Source organism: Oncorhynchus clarkii, chromosome 26 (assembly GCF_045791955.1).
Source record: "Oncorhynchus clarkii lewisi isolate Uvic-CL-2024 chromosome 26, UVic_Ocla_1.0, whole genome shotgun sequence".
Taxonomy (NCBI): Eukaryota; Metazoa; Chordata; class Actinopteri; order Salmoniformes; family Salmonidae; genus Oncorhynchus; species Oncorhynchus clarkii.
The window spans coordinates 7,524,309-7,546,387 of NC_092172.1; the positions used below are offsets into that span (position 1 = coordinate 7,524,309).

The 22,079-nt window shown below is 41.2% G+C and overlaps 1 pseudogene; it reads left to right on the forward strand.

Annotated features, from left to right (window-relative positions):
- LOC139385295 (activating molecule in BECN1-regulated autophagy protein 1-like) overlaps positions 1-22,079 on the forward strand; it is a 148,077-nt pseudogene that overhangs the window by 37,265 nt on the left and 88,733 nt on the right.

Consider the following 22,079-nt stretch of genomic DNA (forward strand, 5'->3'; position numbering starts at 1 on the left):
TGACCAATCCCAGTGGAGAAGGACCGTGGAGGAGGACAATAATGGAGTGGACAGAGAGGGTTGTTGGTTCAGGCAGCACACACAGATGGAAATGATCGGATAGAACACAGACCATGGTCGTTTAGAATATTTTGGCTCAGTTCCACAACTATTTTCATTGTACCAGTAAATCATACATCATTAATCCATATTTCTATCTAAGGACATTAACTGAACTTAGTAGTATCTACCATCTCCTATCTTTGTCCAGCTTTCTTTCTTTTATTAACACCATATGTTCGATGCCAGAGATATGATATTAACCAAGTAGCACGTACTGTATTGTATTGCATGACTATAGAGAAGCTACTTTTATTTCTGCTCTATCTCCCTTGTCCCCCTCTGGGGTTTTCTACTTTTGACTGAGCTGGTGGCAGATGTCAGCTTTTCACCCCTCTGTGCATTGACATGTTGGTCGAGGCATCTGTGAACTGTATATCAGTTCACAGATATGCCAGCAACATCGAACTTGCTGGAACTGAGGACACCCTTACATAAAGGCCCTCAGCCGTACAGCTTTTAATGCATAACGCGCAGTACTTCAGATCTGTCCTCTTCTATCTCAGTGGCTGCTATTTCAGTGCCTCTTTTTTTTTTTAGTATCTCTTTCCCTATTGTGGGAAAGTTCTTCCCTTTTGACAAATCCATGGCGAAGTAAGGGTTTCACGTCAAAACAGAACGCATCATAAAGGGAGCCGTTCAAAACCATTGAGGACATACAGTGTTTTAAATCACACGTAAGGATCATTCCACTTGTGATGTTGACTAAAAACATTCTGGATTTGTTGTTTCTTTTGCCAGGTCCCATTGTTCAGATACTTTGCAATATAATCTTACATTTTGTGATAATGTGAGATTTTGTTTTATGGATGAGTTGGCAACAGGGCCAATGGCATCTAAGTCAAATCCAATTTTATTGGTCACATACACATATTTAGCAGATGTTATTGTGGGTGTAGCGAAATGCGTGTGTTCCTAGCTCCAACAGTGCAGTGGTTTCTAACAATTCAGAACAATGCACACGTAAAATAATGGAATTAAGAAATATATAAAATATTAGGATGAGCAATGTCGGAGTGGCATTGACTAAAATACAGTAGAATAGAATACAGTATATACATATGAGATGAGTAAAGCAAAATGTAAACATTATTAAAGTGACTGGTGTTCCATTATTATAGTGACCAGTGATTCTATGTATAAAGGGCAGCAGCCTCTAAGGTGCAGTGTTGAGTAACCGGGTGGTAGCTGTCTAGCGATCGCTATTTTTTTGGCTGCTCTTATATTTCCGGAAATTAAAAGCGCAATGTCGTCAGCAATAGGGCAGTGGATTTAGCCCAGAGCTTGTATTCTCATCATTGAGTAATGTACACTACATTAACCAGAGGTCAAACCATTGGCATGTGTCTGATGCAATATAGAATGGTTTGTGCTTTAATCCATACTGTTTTAATTCAATATTTAGTATCAGTCTGTAAGTGCGTGTTCAGATGTGGCACTGAGAGTACCTGGAGGCATGCTGTATCAGTGAGACAGGAAGTCTTAATTAATTAAGGCAGCTAGCTCGTAAGACAGCCCGTCGGTCATGTTAGCTCTTTCCCAGAAGTTGAACAGCAAGGACCCAATGTTCCTTTACCCCCACTTGGGCTTTGTCTTGGGACTACCGTCAAACAAAAAACATCAGCTTCAGGGAAATCACCCGTTCAGCCAAGTGGAGAGAGGATGTGCCAGGTGTATTTTATTGTGTGACGCTCCAGCTCTCTGACATGCTGTGACGAGAGGGGCTTGTCACTCTCTTGTCACTTTGCCCTGCTTCAGTCCCCTATAACCTCCTTCACCTTCGGTCTCTGACCAGTCACTTTCTCTCACTCGGGTTTGCCTTCCCTTCACCCCCCCCCCCCCCCCCCCCCCCCCCCCCCCCCCCCACCACCACCACACTGTGTCTACCTCACTCCTCTTCTCTCTCCTCCAACTCTGAGTTGTTGTCTTTCCAGCTTATCCCTGCCCTTTTTTTCATCTTCAGTCACTCCATCCTAAATCCACCTCTCCTCCAAACTAAATCTCTTGAGCTTAACTAGTATAAGGAGCTACTTCCTTGCCGATGTATAGAAGAAAGCAGTTCCCTCCTTTTGAAGGTTCACCCTTTGAATACGTCACATCATTTATTCTCATGTACCTTGGAATATGCAGCGGCAGCTCCCATGCTGATTACCGGTTGGGAGAGTCAAGCTTTAGACGTGTTAAAGACCACTTCATGTTTTACTTTGATACCTTTCTTGGCGAAAGTAAATATGTGTAACCGCTCCCTCATTTCCAACATCTCTTCCTGATCACTGCTTCAATTGTTTTTCTGCTCAAGTTCTTTTCTTTAGCTGTGCAATTGAATATCCTATGTCAATGTCCCCCTCACTTTTACTCCAAGCCTCTAAGTTAGGGATGGGAAACTGGCGACCCTCCCCCTTTTTTTGTAGGCCTGCAGATGAATTCCTCACCACCACGGTTGAGAGTTTCCAAATGTGTTTGTGCATCAGCAGGTTCTCGCACATGTCAGTCACTGATATTCACTCAATAAGCCCATGTTCAGCTACATCTTTTTTTATTGATTGGTAAGTTCGTCTAGCGGCCAGCTGTCTAAACTTTGAGTAATAATGGTCCAATTTCCGACTGGGGTGGCCCCCATAGATTTTGTTGGTCACTCTCACTCAGATATCATATTCAAAACAACATCTTATCTCCGCCCCATGTCAAAATGTGTAGAATTGCATGTTTTGCTGTATGGATGTTGGTATGCAGAGCCGCGAACCACTGCGGCCCCTCATCGGGAGTTCAGATTTTTTTTGTGGCCCCCCCCCCAGCCCCATCATAAGTTGCCCATCCCTGTTCGAAGTACACCATCACCCAGTTGGTTCAGGCGCTGTTAAATCAAGATAAGTCTGACAGTCATCTCCATGTATTTTGTATTGGGAAAGCTGTTGAATATGCAATGCCTGCATTTTGTTAGCCCTCCGAGAAATCTGTGTGTATAGGCTATCCCCCAAAGCCCAATGGAAAACCCGAGCCTTAGAAGTTTCCTGTTGAAATGCATTAGTGAAGAGAAAACCAAACTGTTTACATTTTCATAGAACATTTAGTTTTTGTCATTTGCATTTTTCAAATGTATTTGCTCTTCAAAATAACAAAGACAAGATTAGTTACTGTAAGTGGTTTGAATCATAGCGTCCCGGCTGGGGATACTGAGTGCATGAGTGGCTGTATTAGAATATCTTAGCGGGTCCTGCCTCAGTAATGCAGTAGTCTCTCTTTATACACGGGAGGGCGACAACCTTTTATCTCCAGTATGGGAGCTCTCTTGGTGCTTGGTTGATGGACACTCAGACAGAAAAGTCTAGTGGTTTTAGTTCCTGCCAACATCATGCCTGTCATTAATACAGTTGAAGTTGGAAGTTTACATACACTTAGGTTGGAGTCATTAAAACTCATTTTTCAACCACTCCACAAACTATAGTTTTGGCAAGTCGGTTGGGACATCTACTTTGTGCATGTCACCACTGAATGCTTGTTATGTGCACTCACCAATGAAAAGGGGAAGTTTCCAGCTGTCAGCATGAAGCTCAATACATTAGGGATTTAGGCAGTTTCCTGCTTTTGGACTCATTTCTCCATTGGCAGACGGGCAACAGATTTTCCGTTGTGCAGTGTGTCATATCCCAGGAAGTGTACCCAGCTGAATTCTATGTGCAAAGGGTCTGCATTATTACACTAAACACGTAAGCAAGTTGTACTCTCTAAAATTACAACACTAAAATATCTACAATATTATTAGACTGTATAATTTATTCTCAATGTTTCATCATGATGCAATAAAGCAAGACTTTTTAGAGCAGGGGTCTTCAACCTTTTCTTTCTCAGGAACACCCGCCCAGGCAAACCGGCGACCATAATATGTTAGCACAAAACAAATGTCTTATCAGGTGAACAGCAAGGAGAAGTAATCAAACCATATTATTTATTTTTGTTTGTTTGTATTTTATCCCCCTTTTTCTCCCCAATTTCGATCTCGTCTCATCGCTGCAACTCCCCAACGAGTCATGCGTCCCTTGAAACATGACCCGCCTAACCGCGCTCCTTAACACCTACCAGCTTAACCCGGAAGCCAGCCGCACCAATGTGTGGGAGGAAACACCGTTCAACTGGCGACCGGGGTCAGCACACGGTTCGCCACAAGAAGTCGCTAGGGTGCGTTGAGACAAGTAAAGCCCCCCTGGTCAAACCCTCCCCTAACCTGGACGACGCTGGGCCAATTGTGCACTGTCCCGGGCTTTGCCACAGCCGGTTGTGGCACAGTCTTGGAATGAACCCGGGTCTGTAGTAACGCCTCTAGCACTGTGATGCAGTGCCTTAGACCTCTGCGGCACTCGGGAGGCCAGTAATCAAACATATTTAGTTCATAGATTTGGTACATTGTTTTTTATTTTGACCTCCCCACATTATAAATGGAGGAGGAAGTGTAAACTCTAACATAGCCTATTAGATAGAAATGTAACTCCCAACTCATTTTCATAAATAGCAGCAGTCAAGAAAGCTTACCAGCAGCCAGTGGCACTTGCCGCGACTGGTACTCGCGGGTGCTTTTTCAAAGCCTTTGTCAGATACTCCAGTGAGTGTAATTAGCTCAAGTGAGTGTAATTTGCTCAATATTAGGAGTTGAAATAAAGTTGACATCATTAGAAATGATATTCTCCTCTTTTCTACTGTAGGTATATAATTCAAAATGTGTTTATTCTGTTGTTGCTAGCAATATTCATAAAAACATGTATTTTTATATCAATGTTTTATTATTTTAAATATACAGTTGAAGTCGGAAGTTTACATACACTGAGGTTGCAGTCACTTAAACTCGTTTTTCAACCACTCCACAAATTTCTTGTTAACAAACTATAGTTTTGGCAAGTCGGTTAGGACATCTACTTTGTGCATGACACAAGTAATGTTTCCAACAATTGTTTACAGACAGATTATTTCATTTACAATTCACTTCATCACAAATCCAGTGGGTCAGCAGTTTACAAACACTAAGTTGACTGTTCCTTTAAACAGCTTGGAAAATTCCAGAAAATTATGTCATGGCTTTAGAAGCTTCTGATAGGCTAATTGACATCATTTGAGTCAATTGGAGGTGTACCTGTGGATGTATTTCAAGGCCTACCTTCAAACTCATTACCTCTTTGCTTGACATCATGGGAAAATCAAAAGAAATCAGCCAAGACCTCAGAAATAAAATTGTAGACCTCCACAAGTCTGGCTCATCCTTGGAAGCAAAACCGCCATAAAAAATTCAGACTACAGTTTGCAACTGCATATGGGGACAAAGGTTGTACTTTTTGGAGAAATGTCCTTTGGTATGATAAAACAAAAATAGAACTGTTTGGCCATAATGACCATCGTTATGTTTGGAGGACAAAGGGGGAGGCTTGCAAGCCTAAGAACCCCATCCCAACCACGAAGCACGGGGGTGGCAGCATCATGCTGTGGGGGTGCTTTGTTGCAGGAGGGACTGGTGCACTTCACAAAATAGATGGCATCATGGGGTGGGAAATTATGGGGATATGTTGAAGCAACATCTCAAGACATCAGTTAGGAAGTTAAAGCTTGGTCGCAAATGGGTCTTCGAAATGGACAATGACCCCAAGCATACTTCCAAAGTTGTGGCAAAATGGCTTAAGGGCAACAAAGTCAAGGTATTGGAGTGGCCATCAGAAAGCCCTGACCTCAATCATGTAGAAAATTTGTGGGCAGAACTGAAAAAGCGTGTGTGAGCAAGGAGGCCTACAAACCTGACTCAGTTACATCAGCTCTGTCAGGAGGAGTGGGCCAAAATTCACCGAAATTATTGGGGGAAGCTTGTGGAAGGCTACCCCGGAACGTTTGACCCAAGTTAAACAGTTTAAAGGCAATGCTATCAAATACTAATTGAGTGTATGTAAACTTCTCACCCACTGGGAATGTGATGAAAAACATAAAAAAAAAACATAAATAATTCTCTCTACTATTATTCTGACATTTCACATTCTTAAAATAAAGTGGTGATCCTAACTGACCTAAGACGGGGACTTTTTACTAGGATGAATTGTGGAAAAACTGAGTTTAAATGTATTTGGCTAAGGTGTATGTAAACTTCCGACTATATATTTCTCGAACCTTCTGCAGTGCCTGTGGGTCTCTGGACCTCCGGTTGAATACCCTTGCTTTAGAGTCTATAGTGTATTGTGTATGTTGTCTAGGCCCAGCTAGGGGGTAGTGTTGACCTGTGGCTGTGGAGCCAGTAATGGTGGCCATTACTTGAAGATCTTTCTCCTCCCTCCTAGGTCTTCTGGAGGAGGGACGTTTATGGGGATAATTCAGGATGAGCTGAGTCTATGGCAGGAACACACCAGTGCTCCATTCTGTTATGGGCTCTTTAAAGTCTTGCCTGGAAAGTCCCAAAGGATATGCATTTGGATTTTGTAATACTTTCCTGAGAGCTGTGTCGGACAGCTGACAGCAGCTTTCTCATCACCAAACGATAAAAACCTACCTACTTACTCCATTAAGTGTTTTTTTATGAAGTAAGTAAGTGCTAAGCGTCGTCAGAGGCCCGGTGGTTAGAATAGAGTGTGTCTATTATATTAAGTTATTGTTCAGAGATAAAGTAACCATACACACAATAGCCTTTTGAAAAATTCACTCTACAGAGACTCCATCTCCTCTGCTCTTGGAAATTAAAAAATGGGTTTAAGGAAGGCGTTGGTAATCACTCTGCTGTGCTTTAGGCTCACTTCCACGTTTGAGTAAAGCACACTGGCAGTGCGGTGAGTGGCAGATTATCAGTTTTTTCCTAGTACATTAATGGTTTGTTGATTTGCAAAGCGCAAGTAATGCTGGCTCAGTCAAAACTTTACATTTAAGAACGCTCAAGCAGTAGTTGGACACTGGACTCTAAAAGCTACACCTCATCTGCCAAAAAGTTCTTCCCTGTCCAGTTGTTATGGCCTCTGCATAATTCATTCATCGTTCTGCTGTTTATGGTACCTTCAAAATGTGTACTTGGACGAGCCCGAAAGCACAACCCTTTGCAGGCCAGTTACAGCCTCTATGGACTTTCAGAGCATACAAAACAATGGGTATAGACCTAATAGTTTAAAATAGAGCTTCTCTTTTAGAGATGTTCTCAAACACTGACTCAATCATGCACACACTTTGCAATACTCTTCAGATCCAAACCACATGGGGCTAGTTTTGACATCGCTTCCTTTCGGATTCTGCCAGTTGTGGCAGACCTGAAGGTATGCGGTTGAAGTCAGAAGGGATTGACTTTCTACTGGCAAAATGTAAACAGTTTAAACTGTCAGAACACAGACTGATTGTCACTCTGATTTCATTTCTATAATGCCCCCTCTTGTTGCATTCCTTGCATTATTTCATAGTGTGGCAAATGAGATTAGCATTGCTCTTGTATTAGGGCTGTCATAAATATTCCCCAGTTTTATTTTGATTTTTTAAATCCAGATATCAGCCTTAAACATTATGTGAATTATTTTATATTCAACAAATCATCTTGGCCATTACCACTGCCTTGTATGTTTTCTCCTCTCTACGTTTTATCAGTCATGCCTCAATGCACTGTTGATGTAACCACAGCAACCAAATCCGCTGTGATTTCACATAACTTTGATAAGATGGGTGATTACTCCCTATGCTGCTATTGGGCAGTTGTCACACACTAAACTCTATAGCTCCACTTTACATGCTTCCGTACTGCTGCAGCACTGCATCATGTTTTTCATCTGTTAGTGTACCCGCTGTGATTTAGTTTATTTTCATATGTATTGTAAGAGCTGCATCCCATTTCTCTGCCTTCTGTTGATCAGATGCACTCACACTGGGTAGCTTGAAGCAGCTACTGTACATTTGTAGCTCAGCCATAAACAGACACCACTAGCTGTATCCTGACATAGGAAGCCATAAGCACCGAGCAAGCAAGCTTGCTGGAGGAATGTCAATTTTATGTACAGAACAAGATGTGCAGTAGAGGTTATCTGGTTTATGGGAAGTCAAACCTTGTGGGGATATGAGTGGCCAGGAAGGGGCCATTATTCAGATGTTTCAGACCTCCCTATGTGAACCAAATACCAGCAGTAGCAGCCATTCAACTGGTATGCAAATGGCTGTGGGGGAAAAAGCAACAAGGGTCTTTCTCTGAGACTTGTGACCCCCTCTCCTTTTTAAAGTGCAAACAACCCCAGCAGAGGAATGTCTAAGTGATGTTGGAAAATGACTGTCCTTATTCTGTCTAGTCCGATCTTAGTCTCCTAATAGAGCGGAATAAAATGTGTGTGTTTTCGAATATGCGTTCATGTAGTCGTTTTTCTCTGAATTTTACAGAGACTCCTAGAAGGCCAGTGATTGCATTTGCATGACGCAACATGACCCCGGGCGCTTGGTCCTCGTATGGCTGCTCCTCTGTGTATTACAGTGTGACTGTAACATGGGTCTTCTCCCGCTGGTGTAAAGAAATATACTGTAGCTCTATCAGTCCACTCTCTTTTTATGTATGAGCGCAGTAAGTCCGTGAGTTGTGGTCAATCTCCAAACCCACCATCTGGTTCTATTATAACCCACCATGGTGCCATGTGACAGTGGTGTAGTCTGTGTGGCCATGGGGTTAGAACCTGTGGCTCCTCTGACCCCTCCTTGACCAATTTTAATCTGAGAGACCAGGGGGAAGTAAAATGCAGCCTATGAGTAATATGCATCAAATACTATCACTTATGCTCTCTCTGTCCCTTGTTTGCCAACTCCCTTATTTTTCTCCCTTGTCCCCATACCTTATAACATCTCCAGGCATACTTATTGCTACTCTTCTTCCCACACTGTCCCAAACACTTCCTTTCTATCCAATTCATCTCTCTAATCCTTCTCACTCTCCGGTTTAATTCCCTAGTAATCCCTAACTTTCGATGAGGGTGTGAAAATGGTTGAGGCTTTTCAAATAACAGCCTGGGCTTCAACTGCTCTTAGTCATTGACTGGCTAACTATGGTGCTAGTCTAGATTCTGTCGTTTGTTTGCCACATATGATTCTGACAAGCGTGATTTTCCAAAGATGAATCATCATCCAACATTTCTAAACCATTAAGTTATTAGAAATGTTTTAGCTTATTGAGCGGTGTCTGCTTTCAAATGTTCCATTTCTCATAAAACATATACTTTGCATTTCCGGTGTAATGGCCTAGTACTTGTGAAATCCACTCTTTAAAGATCTACTGACCTTCCAACCATGTTTCAATCAGTCAAGAGCAGCCAGTGCACTACAGATCTTTAGTTATAGCTCCCCTCTTCCTCAGAGAATAGGTCATTCACTCTATTTATTTTCCTGAACCTCTGCTATGAGGTTTTTGGGCATTGGAGGCAATGATGCATGGAAATACTGTAAGATGATGGCTAATTCGATTTTCTTTTACACAAAACGAAATGGGAGGGAATAGAGCATAAGGGCAGATAACTTCCCAGATTAAACATAATCAAATTTAATGGGTAGGTTTTTCATTTAAAAGTCATTTTCATATGCAGCTGACTATGTACTAAGCCTACATGAGTCTAAGCCCCCCCCCCCCTCTGACATGAGTCATGATGGGTCTGTCAGAAATGAATGCAACACTTGTCAAGAGTTCCTCAACATGTAATTTGCTCCAACACTTCAGTGATCTTGGGAGAAAAAAAGGAATAATGTTCTCTTTAATGACTTAACTAAGAGCAGAGGGCAGACAGCGTACCATGTGTAAAGTTGCGGCAGGTAGTCCATCGTAGTTCTGTATAGCTGCAATGTTGACCACATACCGTAGAGGTTGCAACTGTGTGTAAGTACAAAATGTAACATTTAAGCTAACCGATCGAAGGTTGCCACATTACAAAGAGGGTCAGCAGACTTGTTGTATTCCTGTAAGAAGGAAAAGTGCAGCATTGAAATAGGTTTAGCCCGTTACCATGGTGCAGCAGATAAAAACATTAAGCACTTAATCCTCACACTGCAGTTTCTGTCATTTTTGATAAAATTGTGTCATGTAAGCATAGCTAATTATGGCAAACTCGATCGGTTTTTAATCTACTTTGCTTTTTAAACACCTTGAAAGTAGATGAAACACTCAGTATAAAAAGCCATTGTCTCTTGTCTTTATCATTAGTTTATTTTGCAGTCAAGTCAGTACAACAACTTGTTTTTGTCTCACAAGCCTGAGGCCTCCATTTCAAATTAACTGTGAAATAATTGCGGTTGCTGTTTGTAAGTGTCCTAGACTCCCGGAGTGACATTCACACATACTGTCACAGACAGAAAATGTGTCAAGTGTATGTAATTACTTGGGGCATTTACTGTAGCTGATGGGCAGTTACTATTGGTGTTTATGCCTCTGGTGCAGTTATTACAGACATTTACTATGTACTGACTGTTGGATGTTTGTTCTGACATCAAATCAGAACCAGTAAATTCATTTATGATTTAGGCCTATACCTCATTATTCATTAGGACCTTGCAATTGGCGATATTGCAGTATTAATGCGTTTCTTTTCAAACATTTTACAGAATTTTAGAGCAGTTCTTTGCCTAGTAGGTTTAGACATTCTTATGAATAATATATGTTCTAGATTGCTCTTTTTGGTATAACAGCATACAGACACCAGTATCTACCTTTGATGTTTATTAAATGGTTTAGTGCACTATAGTTTTTCACCAATACCCTTTTGATTTTCCATTAGTCCTACACTGGCATATGTGCACCTGGTCAGGAGTCCATTAGCCACGTTCATGGGCATCCTATTAACATAATACTCCAGGAAATAGAAACCGCTGGTTTGTTCATGAGCAAGCGTCAACATAAAAAACGTTTATTTTTTACTTTTTTTTTTTACTCAACCAGTAGCATTTACACTTCTGGTCCATAGTATGTTGTTTACTGAGAATAATGACTGAGCGGACAGGAAAAACCCTGGTACTGGACCACTGCAGTTTTCCCTATTGTTTGATGACAGCTCAACAAAGACTTGACAGAATTCCAAAACTGTAAAATAGAAAACACTTTTTTTCCCATAAGCTAATATATTTATTATAGAAATTAAGTGTGTCGTGGCTTTACTTGCATTAATCTGATGATTGTTATTGATCTAATCAACTAACTATGTTTCATTGTTACCTGATTTAAATTAATCATGTACCAATTAACTCATTAGGAATTTGGGGCACCACGAGAGCGGTTGTTTAAAGAGTTACCAACCCCCGAATATAACTCTAAAGGACTTTACCTATCGCATCCGTAAAACAGTCAACATATTAATCATAACCTTGTATCGTATCATCATTCTGAACAGTCGTAGCCTCAGCCTTACTTATGATTCAGTACTACACAAATTGGTTAAATTATTTATTTACTAGCTAACTAAATGATAACACAGGATAAACATACACACTTAATACATTAGAAAAAAGTCCTTAACAGATTGACATGGAGAGGGCGAGAGAGAGAGGGACAGAGACATAATACTTTGGTACATTTAGAACTACTCTCACAGTAATCATGCACTTTGCAGACAAACCGCCGCCTGTTTGGAGTAAGAAATCATGAATGTATTTACGTGTTAATGTCTCTGTCCGTCGTGTAGTCCTGAACAGAACTACAGATTTGATTCCCCTTCCATTCGCTCCTAAAGCTGCTTATTTGAAGATAGGCTAGCCAGCCGTGTCGATGGTTCTCGAGGTTGATGAGTGTAGTAGAATACGACGCTTTGAAAAGTAGTAGAATGGTCCCACTTAAATTCGCTTTTCTAGATACTTTACTTTGGACAGCTGATCCGCTGTCATTGTCCGGGAGGTGACATTATCGTCTCTACCTCATTTTTAGATTTCAGAGTTCGAACCACTTTGGACGTGAGCTGCAGCTCGACACCTTTCTGGTCTAAATGTTAATTCTGGTCTAAATGTTCATTTCTTTTCCAATCCTTTTATACACTCTGGTCGAAAGGGACGGTTCCGTCCGGCTGACACGTTCTTTGACCTCACTGGCTGTGGCTACTTACTGTGCAAAGTTTATAGAAAAAAATGATCCCCTGCTGGCTCCTAAAATCAAATCCATATCTTAACAAAAATACTTTCATCAAATTCCATATTTCATACACAACGTAGATGATGGAGATTTCAAGTTACAGTATTTCCTTTCTAACATTTTTTTTATGACATCACAAAATAACAACCCATATGACATTATTATTCTTTAGATCGTCTCTGACCATTCCCCACATTATATGTTAGAAATATTGTTCCAGTATTCACTTTTGAATGTATTAGTAGGAAACTGTCTGTGTAGACAAAGGAACATTCCTGTGTGAATTTGGAGAGGAATGTTCTCTCTCCTTGATTTACAACAGGGTGTGAACTGTCAAACCCCCCACCAGTTCCCTCCTTCCCCCCTCTGTGGGTGAGAGAGGGTCTGGTTGAGGTCATTCATTGCCAAGCTGCCCTGACCTATTTGGATCCTCACAGGACAGTCATGCCAAGTGATTTGTGCATATTTTTGTTGTTTCTCTGTTTTCTTCTCCTAGGTGCGGTTATTGGTGACGGTCAGTCAGCTGTGGCCAGTAACATCGCCAACACCACCTACCGCCTCCAGTGGTGGGACTTCACCAAGTACAACCTACCTGAAATCAGCAACTGTGAGTGGACTAACATTGTTGAAGTTGTCGATTGGTTGGGATGGCGATTTGTTGGGGTGGAACAAGAAACTTAGGCCTACTCATAAAGATATGCCCTGCCTTTCTTTCCATCTTTCATTCCTCCGTGGGGATTGTTTCAGATCCAAGCCCAGCACTGACTGCTATTCTTGTAATGCTTTCTCTCTCTGTCCATCTTGCCCGCCACTGGTCTTAATGGTCTGTTTCATTTCACAGTACTATCCCCGCAGGACCATGCTGAGTGCATTCTACTTTTGTCCCATACTTAAGGGTATGGGAGATTCAGTGGCTCTGTTTATCATCAGGCTCACATAGTGTCATGGTCTGGTTATTACTCTGCTTCAGGCCAGGTTATTCCTGACATCAGGTCAAAGACAGAGAGCAGAGGCCCTCTGCTCAGAACACCACCTCTAAATATAAAACCCACTGAGTTATTCTGCTCTAATGCATTCAGTGCCCAATCAAGCACCTTTTCTGGGTTTCGTTTTCTTTAACATTCCGTGTTTGAGGGTTTTGTTGACAAGCTATTATTTTAAAGGTTGTAATATGTTACGTAACCGTGTCTATTTTAAGTTTTTTTTTTTTGCCGAAGCCAGCGGCAGTTACTGTAGTGTACTCCTAGCGGTTCAGCGTATCATTATACCCCTTATCTACAATAGACATTGGGAAAGAACATTATCCTCAAACTAAGCCATGACTTTTATAGAGGATTTCACTTCTAATTCACCTCTGTACGTACCAAAGGTCTGTAACTTGAGTGTTTGGTCCCCATGCTAATTGTCCAAACTTGGGCAATGTTAAAAGATTGTTCATTTTGGGGGGGGTAATCAAATAAGAATCGAAGAAACAGGAAACTTATCCCAGAATACAGAAAGCTGAAGCCTATGTTGTTCCCTAGACCAGGCTTCATCAACTAAATTCATCCACGGGATGATTTTTTTTCTTGAGTGGATCGTTAGTGTGGTGGAACATAATTTGTAGACTGCAAATATTTTGTTGACTACAAGAAGCCCAAACAGATATGATATTTGACTAAATAATAATCATTTTCAAACCTTGTTTACACGATCACATATATAGTGCCTTTAGAAAGTATTCATACCCCTTCACATACCCATTCCAAATGTTGTTGTTACAGCTCGAATTCAAAATCAATATATATATTTTTTAATTATCACACAATACCCCATAATGACAAAGTGAAAACATGTTTTTAGAAATGTTTGCAAATGTATTGAAAATGAAGTACATAAATATCTAATTTACATAAGCATTCACAGCACTGTCAGTACTTTGTAGAAACACCTTTGGTGGCGATTACAGCTGTGAGTCTTTCTGGGTAAATCTCTAAGAGCTTTCCACACCTGGATTGTGGAACATTTGCCCATTTTAATATTTTCAAAATCTTCAAGCTCTGTCAGATTGGTTTTTGATCATTGGTAGACAGTGAATTCATCTTCCAGTGCCTGGTGGAAAGCAGACTGAAGCAGGTTCTCCTCTAGGATATTGCCTGTGCTTAACTCCCTTCCATTTATGTTTTATCCCGAAAAACTCCCCAGTCCTTAACGATGTCAAGCATACCCATAACATGATGCAGCCAACACTATGATTGAAAATATGGAAAGTGGTACTTGGTAATGTGTTGTATTGGATTTGCCCCAAACATAACACTTAGTATTCTGGACAAAAAGTGAATTGCTTTGCCACATTTTTACAGTATTACTTTAGTGCCTTCTTGCAAACAGGATGCATGTTTTGGTGTATTTGTGTTATTTACATGCTTCCTCCTTTTCGCTCTGTCAATTAGGTTAGTATTGTGGAGTACACAATTGTGGAGTACAATGTTGTTGATCCATCCTCACTTTTCTCCTATTACAGCCGTTAAACGTTTCCTCTCTGGCAACTGAGTTAGGAAGAACACCTGTATCTTTATATTGACTGGTTGTATTGATACACCATCCAAAGTGTAATTAATAACTTAACCATGCTCAAAGGGATATACATTATTATTTTGTATTTTTTTAATCTACCAATAGATTGCGAGGCATTGGAAAACCTCACTTGTCTTTGTGGTTGAATCTGTATTTGAAATTCACTACTCGACTGAGGGGCCTTACAGATAATTGTATGTGTGGGGTACAGAGATGAGGTAATCATTCAAAAATAACGTTAAAAACTATTATTGTACACAGTGTCTTTGCAAACGTTTACTTCTGTATTTATTTTGGGCTTGCCATAACAAAGGGGTTGAATACTTATTGACTCAAGACAATTCAGCTTTTCATTTTTCATTTGTAAAAATTTTGAAAAACATAATTCCACTTTGATATTATGGGGTTTTATGTGAAGGCTAGTGACAAAAAAAATTGCAATTTAATTCATTTTAAATTCAGGCTCTAACACAACAAAATGTGGAAAATGTCAAGGTGTGAAAATGTTCTGAAGGCACTGTATCTCTTATGTGTGGGAATACTTTGGAACAGACTTTCTAAATTAAAATCACTTGCAGCTGATTTGCTGGTGTTTTTACGGTCTTATGTCCAAAAAAGGAAAAAGAAAGTATATTTATTTTTGCTCAAAAACTTGGGGGACCATATAAATCACCCGCGAGCTGCCAGTTGGGGGACCCTGCCCTTATTTATTTTTGTATTTTTTTGCCCAACAATATACCTCCGGTTGGTGAGATGTGACTCACCCACTCCCAGCAATGTGATTTTAGACATGTCCATAGGGGAAGTGTGGGTGGGATATCCATAGGGGGACAAGCAGGCGTGAGGGGGGAGCAGGTAGCTGATAGTGGTGGCTATTCTGCAGCCTGATGGTAGAAACTATTCGCCAGTCTCCCAGTTTTTGCCATGACTCTTCTGTGTTGTCTGAGGGATTGAAGCAGGGAGAGCAGGGCGTGGCTGGGGTTCTTGATGATCTTCTTGGACTTCCTGTGAAATCTGGTGTCTGGTTTCTGGTTTCTGTAGGGCAAGCAGTGTGCATCCAATGGTGTGTTCGGTTGCACGTATCACCCTCTGAAGAGCCTTGCGGTCCGCGGCAGTGGAGTTGCCATTCCAGGCTGTGATTCAGCCCTACAGTATGCTCTCGATGGTGCTCTTGTAGAACCCTGTGAGGGCCCTCAGGGACAGACCGAATTTCTACACATGCATGGGTTGAAGAGTCGCTGTCGTGCCTTCACCACGGTGTCCGTTTGGTTAGACCATTTCAGCTTCTCTGAGATGTGTACGCCGAGAAATGTGAAGTTACTGACCGTCTCCACAGTGGCCCCATTGATGAGGTTGGGGGCATGTCAAGCATGGGAACAACGTCGTCAGAGTACCTACCTCCTCCCTGTAAGCTGTCACGTCATTATTGTAAATCAGGCCTATTACTGTCAGGGAACTTGATGATGGAGTTGGAACTGTGTGTGGCCACCCAGTCGTGGGTATACAGGGAATACAGGAGCGGACAGAGGACGCACCCTTGTGGGGCACCCATGTTGAAAATCCGTGACAAGTATGTAATGTTGCCTACCATCACAACCTCGGGGCAGCCTGTCAGGAAGTCCAGGATCCAGTTACATAGGGAGGAGTTCAAACCCAGGGCCATGAGCCCTATAATGAGCTTATAGGGCAATATGCTATTGACATCTAATCTGAAAAGTTATTTTTAATACTGATGTGTTATAGAATTCAAACAGGGATGCCCTGAACTGAAGTCAAGAGTTAGAACATGTCAAATTAAAACAATATTGAATTAATCTGACCTATGCATTTGTAACAAAAGCTCAACGCTTATATTATGGAAAAAAGACTAGGTAAATTACCGGAATGAATGTAAATAATGTAAAAGCAATAATGATAACTTAATAAGAACTTAATTTCAGAATGCTAGTACAGCAGATGTTCCCTGTTCCTCCTCTGTGAGAGTAAGTTGTGAACTCAATGTGGTGTGTATGGCTCTCCACTAAGCTCCACAGACAGACTGGGCTATGGGCCCTCTCCGGAATGCTGCTCATATATAATTGATGTGGGTGGTGCCTTTAACAATGAACTGTAACAGCTGTTTGGGAAAGAGGAAGAGATGCGTTAACCGGTGTGTGTGTGTGTGGAGCTTCTCAGCAATGATTAAAAGCAGAGGGTCTGAAATACAATCACAGTCACTGCATATGGCTCTCCCCATCTTGATCTCGTAGTTCTTGCCAAATGCAGACTGGCTGATATGCTAATGCACATATTCAGCGAGACATATTGCAAAGAAAAAGTGCAATTACATAACAGTGTGGGATGTTAGTTAAGTTGAACGTCTGTGTGTTGCTGCTTAATTGAGTCATTATCCTGTATCTTTATCTTCTAGGGCAAACAATAATATGGTTTAAAAAAGCACTTCGGTAGGCTATTGGTTCTCTACATTAGCAGTGATGGAACAACTTACAGGCTCTCCTAGGTCATCCTCATTTATTGTGACGTATTATTATGAATCCCACTTTCTTTGCGGTCTCTGCTGTTTTGACCAGTCCACTAGTACATCTGCAGCAGCAGGGGTCATTAGCGTTCAATGGATAGGCATGCACATCAGGGTTTGCGTCAGGAAAATTTGGCGCTGGACAACGTGACCGGCAGGATTCTAATTTACCGGACATCCATATGCGTTGGGTGTGTAACGCGTTAGGGCGTCCACCCACTGTGCTCCAAATCACATGTAGATTATTGTAATTCACAGAATAGAAATTTGCCTGTAAAGTTGTAATAAAATGAAGTAGAACGATGTTCTTATACCGACATGACATGTTTTTATTATTGAAAAGCAAAACATTGCCCTTTGCATCTTCATCCCTGCTGCAAATCCTAATTGAATATTATTTAGATAAGAAAAAACATTTGGCCTAGAAGAACAAGTCACCTACACAGTAATGAAATACATCTTCAAAATATAATATTTGTCTAATATAATTTGCGAATGAACATGTAGGAACATGAATGAAACATTGAATTAATAAATAACAAAACACAGCTGTTTTCAATTGCAATCTAGGCCACTCAAATACAACCCAGGCCTAATAACAAAAATAAAAATGGCTGTCTACAAACACCAGGGCCAGTCGGTTGTGGCTAGAAGGGATCCAGTTTTAGTCAAATTAACGTCAGATTTGACTTGTCGTAGCTGGTTAGGAAAAGGTTTAGGGTTAGGATTCACTACACTGAAGAAAAATATAAACACAACATGTAAAGTGTTGTTTGAAATGGTATGGCCGTGCCGGACGAGCGATGTCGATTTGATCGATGACAGGATATGGCACAAGAGAGTGCCTTCAAAAGAAAAACCAGGTCAGCTATAATATTCACTAAGCCTAGAACAGTTTGTGAAACAATGCCACGGTTCCCTCACCAGACAAAGCCATCCGTCCTATGGATGTTTGCCACATCTCATCCCAGTGGCATAGTATAGATTGTTCTCTTAAAATGCCAATCACAGTATTAGCAGCTAGCTGGGCCAATTTTGTTGCTGAGAGGCTTTGAGGTTTAATTTTGCCGTAAATAAATGTATTAGTTTAGCATTTAATTGTGAAGGTGTATTGCGTGACAATGAAAAGTATCCCTTTTCATTTTGACAATCCTCCACTTATCCCACATTCTGTGTACGAGACAATTAAATACATCTTACGCAAACACCAATCATTTTGATTATTGTTGCTTAAGATTGTTGTTTGTCAGAATGGCCAGCCATTAATTTTAATTAGGCTACTTAACAGTAAGGGAAAATGTAATAATGGTTTCTTGCTACAGTAATATGGTTACTCCACTTACATTAATGTATTTAGCTGTTGTTGATATTGTTGTTGCTAAAACAATTTCATGCTTGGGCAGTCTAAGTCATGGGAATTGTACTGCTTTTTGGCAGTATTTTTTTGGCAGTTGTTTTTGAAGTGGTTTTTAAATATAGCCTACATGTTCTAATTTATACGGAGCCACAGGAGATAACTGAAATCTAGAACCGTGTAGACAAATGTTATCTGGAGGCAAGTGAACTTTCTCAACATTTTAACTGACAACTGTGCTCAACTCTCTGTTACTCATACATTGCATACAGTGTACCCTATACAAAGTGTATTTGTTTGTGAAAGGACAAATGGATGTACACAAGTTGCTGCTTCACTAGGCATGCGTGGCATGCCCACTCTGTCCATTTAGCTGTGCTAGATGGATTGAGCTCATAAAGCTGTCACAGAGGAAAACACAGGGTCTGCCCCCAAGGCCCCGGCCCTACATTGCTACTACTTCACTGCTTTACTTAATTATCATGGCCCAGCTTGAATCTTCCCCACAAGCAGCTGTTATCACCCCTTGTATGGGCCATACACTATGCACACTGTCCACCCCTCCCTCACCAGCCATCACAATTGTCCTCACTGGACCCAAATAGACCACGGGTATTGGTTCCATGACAGGCATTCTTGGGCTAGGTTATTGGAAGGAGAGCTCTGCTCTCTCAACCAAGGTGTAGGCAGGGAATGATCAGCTAGAGGAACTGGAGCATGGTCTGCTAGCAGCTAACTGATTATATCCCTCTACTGCCTGCTGTATGTGACCCATTTGTTCTCTTTGGCACAGCTTGCCATAAGGGCACCCTTTATTTGTAAAATAAACACTGTTTTATACTCTTATTTGGGACCCTTAGCTTTTAGGAAAGCTGTTTTTTTTCTTGTTGATGTTGAATGGCTGATACAATCTAAATTGCATGACATTGCCAATGTGCTTGTGGATAGTTTCCCCTCTAAAAATGGAATGCATTTTATTAAGCCTATTTCCATCAATTCATCAGGTTGTCAGTATAGTCATTAACAGTATTACTTCCCTTCTCCTTACAGTATCTCAACACTTGGAGGGGAGTTACGTGTTCATATAGCCGCCGCTCTCAGCCTTCTTTGAGACATGACTTAATCATGTTTTGGATCGTTGTCTCCTCTGGGGAGACAGTAAGGGATGATGCCAGGTGTTGGAATGCAACATTAAGATCAATACCAAAATACATTTTCAATGCCTTTTTCAAGTCTTCACTTTCGGTAAATATTTCTGAACAGACTGAAATTAGCATTTGTTTTCTTAGCAATGCTGTCTGGAAGTTTATTGGAAATGGGAACTATTCTTTCTTTTTTAATTTTTTTTTAAGCAATTTACTATGTCAACGCAATGTGAACTAGTTTAGGACTTACTTGAGTGTGACTAATATGACCAGTATTGTTAACAAACATTTATGGTTGAATGCTAATATTATTGAATGCTAATGTCAACCTTTTCTTCTCCTTGCATTCTCCCTTCCAACTTCGTAGACATTCACCTGTTTTTACAACATGACCTCTTTCGTATAGTTGATGTGCACCAGACATGTACACAGCGGGAGATGTGTGAAACAACACTCACATCTGTCTTGTCTCCTCCACCGCAGCCTCGGTCAACGTGCTGGTGCAGAACTGCAAGATCTACAATGACGCCAGCTGTGACATCTCTGCAGACGGGCAGCTCCTGGCCGTGTTCATACCCAGCAGCCAGCAGGGCTTCCCAGACGAGGGCATCCTGGCTATCTACTCTCTGGCGCCTCACAACCTGGGAGAGATGCTCTACTCCAAGCGATTCGGCGAGTCGTTGTCTCTGTTGAGCGCGTGTGTCAAACTAATTCTACGAAGGGCCGGAGTGCCTGCGAGATTTTTTCTCCTCCCTTGTACTTGATTGAAATTGAAAGGAAAGAAGAAAAAAACAACCAGTAGACACTAGGCCCTTCACGGAATGAGTTTGACACCCCTGTTCTGAAGTAACACTGTGGCCCATAAATAGTCCATGAGCCAGGCCCCCAAAAGCAGGGGCCGGTGTGTCTGACACGGAGGGAGATAGAAAGAGAGAAAGTAGCCAAACTGACTCGCACAAATTAGACAAACTTGTTGCTGTGATAGACAACCTATCACCTCATCTGGTAGTGTCTGTCTCGACTGCATCACATCTATTTGAAGAAGCTAGCTAGCTACACTAGCCAGTTAAATTAGCCAGCTAGCTAGCTAGCTACACTAGCCAGTTAAATTAGCCAGCTTGCTAGCTAGCAAGGATCATTTATGCAATTTTGCTGCGATCCCCGTCCTTGTCTACAACAACTCCATATTAAACAACAGCCTACCCGTTGGTTAATCATTGTAGCCTGCCCCTTCTCATTTAGCCAATTTAATTCTGTAATTCCATTTTGTATGGATTAGAAATCTCCCACTTTACTTTCTATGCATGGAGCCTCTGACTGTAGTGCTGCTTTGATTGACGACAGTAAGTTACATGCTTGAAAAGTGTGTAGCCTAGGCTACCGGAAGTTTTTTTTATGGGGCTCACTCATAAAAACTGGGAAACTTTTGTTTTATACAAATGTTGAATGTCCTGGTATATCCTTGTATGTTGCAATATCAGATATATAGTAAATTAATACACCCTCGCAGGTAATCGAAGACTAACGTCCGCTCGGATTTTCGAGTATTCAAATAACCGTGCCCATCCCTAGTAATGGGGCCGCTATGTTTTTGGATTGTAACTTTGGTGATAGAGGCACCAAATTGCACACACAACTAGAAAAAAAAGTGTTTTAAAAAGATTTGTAGATACTGGGCCATCTCAGAATTTCCACATTAACCCCAGAGGCCTTTTTCCAATATGGCAGCCAAACAACTCAATGGGGTCTTATAGGACAATTTCACATGACCATACATGTATGAAATATAATTGTAGTAAGCCCCAAAATATCTCCCCCCCTTAAGGAGTGCTTCGAAATATTTGTTCTGTGCTGTCATATCAATCTTACAGATCTTAAGTCCCATTTTGAGCTCCCGAGTGGCGTTGTGGTCTAAGGCACTGCATCTCCGTGCTAGAGGCGTCACTACAGACCCTGGTTCGTTTCCAGGCTGTATCACAACCGGCCGTGATTGGGAGTCCCATAGGGCAGCGCGGATTAGGGTTTGGCCGGGGTAGGCCGTCATTGTAAATAAGAATTTGTTCTTATCGGACTTGCCTAGTTAAATAAAGGTCAAATAAACGTTTTTTTAAATATATACAGTGCCTTGCGAAAGTATTCGGCCCCCTTGAACTTTGCGACCTTTTGCCACATTTCAGGCTTCAAACATAAAGATATAAAACTGTATTTTTTTTGCGAAGAATCAACAACAAGTGGGACACAATCATGAAGTGGAACGACATTTATTGGATATTTCAAACTTTTTTAACAAATCAAAAACTGAAAAATTGGGCGTGCAAGATTATTAAGCCCCTTTAC